The sequence below is a fragment of the Rhipicephalus microplus genome, chromosome X (genome assembly GCF_043290135.1).
Source record: "Rhipicephalus microplus isolate Deutch F79 chromosome X, USDA_Rmic, whole genome shotgun sequence".
Classification (NCBI taxonomy): Eukaryota; Metazoa; Arthropoda; class Arachnida; order Ixodida; family Ixodidae; genus Rhipicephalus; species Rhipicephalus microplus.
In genome coordinates, this window is record NC_134710.1 from 321,355,687 (window position 1) to 321,363,660 (window position 7,974).

A 7,974-nucleotide genomic window follows, 5' to 3' on the forward strand; every position below is an offset into this window, starting at 1 on the left:
ACAACACGACCAAGCCCGTTGCCGGCAAGCGCGATCCGTATCGCACACGCGACAAGTAGAGTAGAATAAAAAATGATAACCTAGTTGCCTTCGAATTCAGCGCTGTTTTCCGCCCTGAGTCGGACTGAAGTATATATCCGATAGGCCTGTTCATCTCGGCCGCCATATTGGCCTTCCCAACTATTGCTGTCGTGTGTTGGTCGTGACTATCTTGAAGCCAGAGATATACAGCGCGGCATGGTGACATGTCGAGACTTGCTCCAGACTTCATGGGTGCAGCGAAACGCAAAAGCAGCAACCCACGCTCATCCAAGCGTACACACAAGCACCACGTCGTCCACGTCGTAATTCTTAGACCATCTAATCCAGGTGGCCGTGGTCGAACACTCCGAGTGCGACGCAACGCGGACTGTCGCCGGCAAAATACGGGGAAGGACTGAGCCAGCAGAGGAGGAGAGGGAGGCCTGGTCAGCTTGGCGACGCTTTTCGCGCTGAATGCAATGCCCGGGCGGTTCATCCCTTGGTTTCGCGCTCCACGCTTCCCTTTCTGGTTGCTCCTCAATGGTCTATCCGTTAATCGCGCAGGCCTATTGGGCTCCGTTACTTTTTTGTCGGGTAATTTTGCCTTAGAGTGTACTTGCCTATAGTTTGCATAGGACATACTTTTTATGGACCATTGCTGATAACTTTGATAGCTATGCACGTACAATAAGCGATAGCACATGGCAAAATATTTGGGTTTCTTGATTTTTGTCACTTACTAATATTCATGCCGTGCTAATGCCCGACACAATGAAGTACAATGCAGGAAGAAAACTTCCGTTGATGTGCACATTTCTTTGATATACGGGAGCCATTGTTATAAAAATTGAGTTCACGCAGTTCGCACGACGCATTCGAGTTTGCCCTTGCGTTCTAGTTCCGGCCCATTTCTTAGCGTTGAAGACGCCGAAATACTGCATGTCCAGTATAGTAGATAGCGGGTTTTCCGCATATCAAGTCACGGCTGCAGAAAACATGTTTCTCGAGGCGTGGACGCCAAGACGTGACTCCAGTACGTGAGCGGAGTCCTAGAAAGAATGCAAAGCGCCACTGAAAGGCCTTGAATTTGACATTGCAATTCTTCCTGCGCAAAACGACTCACAAGCCCGAACACTGTTTTTATCGAAAACCCAGGGGATATTCCGTTTGTCTTGTACGACGAAAGGCAGCTATTAGGAACTGTCTTCTAATTGGATGAAAACGCTATCACAAACCTTACTCAAAATCACCGTCCAGCTCTTGTATATAGTGTGTAACTTTGACTAATGCAAACAGTGTAATAAAATTTAGTCCTGTCTATTTTAAAACAGTTGTGAAAGTGTGACGCACACATGACGTAAAACACATAAAGCCTTGATTGAAAGTTTAGAGATTACGCTACAGGTTCCGCCAACGTAATGTTTAGCAGTAATTTCGCGTTCCCGGGGAGTTCTTAATCATTGCAACCACTGTATGGGAGTTCCTTTTATTTCCCTAAGGTGTTGGATCTTATTGAGTACGATCGGATCTCGTTGAGCCCGTATACTCACGCTGACTATAGTATACAAAAGTAGCCCCCATACATGATTTTGAAGAGCGAGACCACATAAAACATTTTGTGGATGAAATTACGTCGACGAAATCGTGCATAGACAGGAAAGTCGCTCAATTTGCAACGATTTAGACAGGCATGAAATAATGCCCTAGGCAAGTTGCTTGCCTTATACGCGTTATGTGTTTTGGATAGTAATATCCAAACATACAAATAGAACCATTACAGTTACACTACACAGAAAAAAACAATTCCACCTCAGAATAGTTATAAATTAATTTTGCTTTTCAGTTTGTCCAGGAATCATTATACAGAAATAGTAAAGCGATATGCTGCTTTACTTGAGGTAGCTAAAGAGATTCAGTTATGCATAAAATTTTTCCATTTCCAAAATTTAAAATGAAAAGTTGTTATGTATAAGAGGAACACATGACTGCGCCAGGACGCTCGCATGGAGACTCGCCATAGCAATCGTATTTTTCTTTTTGTTCGTTTCAGTCCACTCTCGCAGTACCAAGTTGTAGTCCACAAACAGTATTCTGCACAAGATACACCATTCTAATTTACCTGAATCATGGTGTGGACATAAATTAGAGCACTGATTCCATTTTTCTAGGTTGCAGAGAATCTGAAAATTGTAAAAAAGAAGCTACAAAAAACTAGAGGTTTGGACAATCACCTTTTATGATGCAAAAATTGCTTAGAGTATGGCCTGCAAGAGGCAAACATCTTCATTTCTCAGTGGACACTGAATTAAACAATATTATAATATACCATGTACTGAAGATTTATGATGGACAGACACGTGTCTGTCAACGTTCCAAGGTATAACGAACTTTGTTGGCAGTGAGTAATGCACTGCAAGCTGTTTTAGTTGTTTGTGGCCGCGATTTCGACTTCCTTATTTTTCTCTTATACAATCACCATTCTTTTTTTCTTCCTTGCGGCTGCAGAATAGAGAAACGGAGCAGCCAAGGAGCTCTATAGGACAATCTCTCTGAAGCTATTACGTAGGAAGAGAAGAGAAGAAAAGTCTAGCTCAAGACCTGTCTTCAGCTCCCCTTTTGTTTAGCAATATGAAGCTAACCCATAAATCAAAGGGTCACACGGTGATTCACAGTGAATAGTTGCTTTTCTGGCCGTTGGAGTCTGCATCTGAAGACCTGACATGCACCAGAATCGCTACCTTACACTTCCACAATTGTTTCACGAAGTGTGAGATGCAGTCGTATTCAGCCGCAAGACATGCACAAAAGTTATTTGAATGTTTGTTACGTTCATTGTTAGCATTTTAAACTGTATAAACTGATCAGTCATTTCATTCACTCACAATTAATTCTTATCTCTCGAGTCACAGTTCACTTGTCTTTTCAACTGTATAAAAGAGGTAACAGGTCTGTGTTATATCTCAAACAGGGATACAAGGGTCACATGGGGATTGACAGTCAATAGCTGCTTTTTTCGCCTTCGGAGTCTGCATCTGAAGACCTGACATGCGCCAAAATTGCTACCTCACACTTGCATAGTTGTTTCACGAAGTTTGAGATGCAGTCGTAGTCGGCCGCAAGACATACACAAAAATAATTTGAATCTTTGTTACGTTCGCTGTTAGCACTTTAAATTGTATGGACTGATCATTCCTTTCGTGCACTCACATACCATTATTTTTATCTCCTTGCCTTTTCAACTGTATAAAAAAGGTGAGAGGTCTGTGTTATATCCCAAACAATGATACACTTAATTTGAGTGACAAAAGCTGATATCCACAAAGCAACGTACAAAATGCTTTTCAAGAGATTCAGCAAGTGCTAATAGGCAGCTTTTTAGGTTTCGCGAAACTGGTAGGAAAAAATTAAACACAGCTCACCAAATATTTCAAGGCTTGGCCGCAAGAGAGTTGGTGGGCACTAATATGGTGCTGTCTTAGCTAAGCTTTTACCCTCTCACTTCGTTCTTTTCGGCTCTTTGCTGTAATATGCGTTACATGGGTACGCTTGATCTCTTTTTTGTCTGTTTATTTACATGTCTTCATTCTCTAACCATATTCTCTTTCTCACTTTATTTCTTTGTTTTCCTCCTTTTATTCTTTCTTTCTCATTTGTTGTTACTTCTTCCTTTCTATCTCTTTATCTTTTTCTCTCTTTCTTTACGATCTCTATTTAATCATCTTTCTATAACTCTCTTCTCTACTTCCTTGGTATTTCACTCCTTCTCCATCTTTCTGTGGCATGCTTTGCAGTGTTTTATACTGCTTACCCTCAGTTTTCTTCCCCACCACCTTGCTATACTATACAATACAAGGATACGCTATGCTCTGCCAGCGTGCCCCGATAGCCGAGTTGTTACGACGCTCGCCTTTGAATCGGAAGTACGCGGGCTCGAATCTCCCCCTGGCAAGAATGTCTTGCCGCAAGAATTTGGATTTCTGTTCACCTATATCTCTCCGTACTTCTCATCTCACCCATCAAGATTATTGCACCCCATGCCACACAAAATCACGCACGTGTTCTGAGGGCGAAGCAGAAGAGGAAAAAAAAGATGGAGAAAAAATGGATGCAGAAAGCACGTGCTGGTTGATGATGATAAAAATTTTCTACCCGAACACAAGGTAAACCTCAAGTCCAAATCTCTGCTGTAAATGAGATACAGCTGTCGACAACGTCGCAGATGTAAGGAGGAGTCTCGGAGTATAGTTCAACATTACAAAATTATCTCACTTTCGACATGCAAGCGTCCATGATAAAAGATGTCGATGTCCCAGTGTGCGTATACGCACTCAGATTGTCACTCACGAACATCGCAACGTGAGTTGTCGGGACGTAAGGTTCACTCTGCCTCGTCACCATCTTTTTCAACCCAAGATAAAGACATGTAAAACTATAGTCTAGCTCAGTTTCGTGATGATGTTTCTTATTTTGATCAAACGCGAGAACAAAAGCGATAAATAGAAGTATTAGCGGGAGGCCGACACTCTGCGATTATGGTTGGCTACCTTGCTTTGGCATTGGGAAGAAACAGAACAAGAGCAGCAGAGGAAAAGTACACTCACTCATCACACACACACACACACACACACACACACACACACACACACACACACACACACACACACACACACACACACACACACACACACACACACACACACACACACACACACACACACACACACACACACACAAACACACACACACACACACACACACACACACACGTCTTATTTTCACTACAATTGTTCGAATGAAGGATAAATTTCCGGTCTCTTCTGATCCTAGCCATATGAACAGCAAAAAATTATGAAGCAATATTATTTATTCACGCTATGATATATTTTCGATAGGTCTCCCTCGTACATGATCACAGCACACAAGTAATGCTCGTAGAACATTAGTGCACAAATAGCATAATGAAATTGGGGAGAAGGACCAGTTGCTACGAATTGTTCCGTAGTTTCAAAGTACTCTCAAGTTACGTGTCCACTCGATTTTTTTATTTTGCTGCTGGTCAAAACTTGTGCTCAGCAGCAAAAGCAGAAATCACAAATCCTTCCTTCTGTAAGAATGCTTTGTCGTTGTCCAGCAGTAGTGGCTAACCGTATATTGAGTTTATAAGGAAGGGCAGAATATATATACAGGCAATTCAAAAACACAACGCATATATTGAGCGTATATTGAGCTCCAGGATTGGTGAAAATCTTCCATTGCAGGAATTTCAGCGTAAGGTGCTTTTATTAATAAGGGCCTTTGACTGATATTCACAAAACTTCTCTTCTGCAAAGATGACTTCAGACGCCATCGTTTTGTGTACACTTCATCCTTAAATGTAAGAAATATTGGGTCGTCGAGAACAGATGCAAACATTTTCCTTCTATAGAATTATTAAATACATACATGCTTTGTTTCATTAGTTCACAACCTCATCACGCCAAAATGTATAAAAAAGCTACATCCGCACAGATTGTGATGTACGCAATAACTATTAATTGCATGTACGGAGAGCATGGTGATCGGCCTGGAATTCTTCAAGTCCTTGTCATCTCCTTTTTTATGTATTAAGATGATGTTAGCATTCTTCCAAGACTCTGGTACTCTTCCCGTCAGGAGACACCTCGTAAACAGGGTGGCTAGTTTTTCTAACACCATTTGTACTCCGTCTTTCAGCAGACCTGATGTTACCGGATCCTCACCAGTAGCTTTGCCTGTTTGCAAGCTCTCCAAGGCTTTTCTAACTTCTTCTGTCATTACTGGTGAGGCGTCATCTGGGTTACAGCTAGTTCTTATAGTATTATGGTCGTGGTTGTCCCGGCTACTGTACAGATTTCTGTAAAACTCCTTAGCTATTTTAACTATCCTATTAATATTGGTAGTTATTTTGCCTTCTTTGTCCCTTAGTGCATACATCTGATTTTCGCCTATCCTAAGTTTCCTCTTCACTGCTTTGACGCTTTCTCCGATTTTCAGAGCGTTTTAAATTCTCTCCATGTTATACCTTCTTACATCGGATATCTTACGAATATTAATCAACTTGAAAAGATCTGTCAGTTCTATTTTCTATGTTGTAGTTGAGACTTTCATGCTTTGATGCTTCTTAATCAAATTCTTCGTTTCCTGGGAAAGCTCGCCAGTGTCCTGTCTAACTACCATGCCTCAAACTTCCACTGCACACTCCGTAATGATACTCGTTAGATTATTATTCATTTATCTACGCTAAGGTTGGTTTCCTCAATAAAAGCTCAGTGCCTATTCTGAAGCAAGACCCTAAGTTCCTGTATTTTTCCTCTCAGTGATAGCTCATTGATTGGCTTCTTGCGTATTAGTTTCTGACGTTCCTTCTTCAAGTCTAGTGAATTCGATACCGTACCATTCTGTGGTCACTGCATCGTTCCTCGCCAACCACTTTCACATCCTGCACGTTGCCTAGGTGCGCACTCATTATAAAGTCTATTTCGTTCTTATTTTCGCCATTAGGCCTCCTTCATGCCCATTTACGGTTTCCTTGTTTTCGGTAGAAGGTATTAAAAATCCGTAAATTATTGCGCTTTGCATATTCTACTACAAGTTCTCCTCTGGCATTTCTTAACCGATGCCATTATCTTCTACTGCCTGATCTCCAGCCCGTTTCTTCCCTGCCTTTGCACTAAAGTCTCCCACCAGTATAGTGTACTGTATTTTTTCCTTACTCAATGCCGATGCCACGTCTTCATAGAAGCTTTCACGGCCCTCATTCCCCAGCAGCAGCGAAGCAAGTGACCATGGCGACGGTCACATCTGCAGCGCAACAGAGTGTGCTAGAAATCTCTGGATCCGGACAGCCGCCATTGAAACCTGAACTTGGCAACGTTTAACGTTAGAACCTTTTCTATTGAGGCAAGTATAGCTGTACTGTTCGAGGAGCTAGAGGTTGTTATATGGTATATAATAAAACTCAGTGAGGCTAGGAAAACAGATGAAGCCTTCACGGTGCTACAGAATGGGCACGTCCTTTGCTATCGGAGCTTGGCTGACAGAAGATAACTGGGAGTGGGGTTCTTAATTCAGAGAAACATAGCTGGCAGCATAGAGAAATACTATAGCAATAATAAAAGGGTGGTAGATATTGTAATTAAACTGAAGAAGAGATTCAAAATGAAGGTGGTACTGGCTTTCGCGCCTACATCCAACCATGGTGGTGCTTCAGTTGAAAGCTTCTATGAAGACATGGAATCGGTTTTATGAGTGCATATACTCAAATGAGGTGCCCTCGCGCTGCTATCTATAGAGATAAACTTGAGGACAGTCATATTTAAAGAGAATTCACACACGAAAACTAGAAATGCCACTCGATCCGATTTCCATTCTATTTATGCTTTTTTTAAGTAAAACAGGCTCATGTCAAAAAGTTTCATGGTATGACTGGAATAGTGCTATGGTGTTAATTATTCATGTCGCGTAACAGTCATTTATGGGCATACAACTTTTAAAAAGGCAATTACAGCATTGCGGGATAGCATTCCAATTTCCAAGGGACAAAGGGGAAGGGGGGGAATCCGACACTGTTACTTAGACTCATTCCAACCGGAACGCGGGAATAATCGTAACCGTACTTCAATGGACCGAATTACAGAACGCAGAAAGAATGTTTTATCAGCATAGTACAAAAAGAAAGTATAAACCATTTTGCGATATAAGATTCGCTGAACGCACAATGAAATTTACAACGGCAAAGCTATAATTATTCTGGCAGTCATTTTTATTTTGTTGAGTTCTTCTTAGTCTGTGAAATGTTAAAAAGTATTTTTTGTAAGTTGACTAGAGGGACCTTGTACGCTTTCATTTTTTGTATCGTGCTGATTAGTATTACAATCTTTTAAAACTTTACACCTGTAAAAATTCATGACACTGCCTTGGACATATTGTTACAGG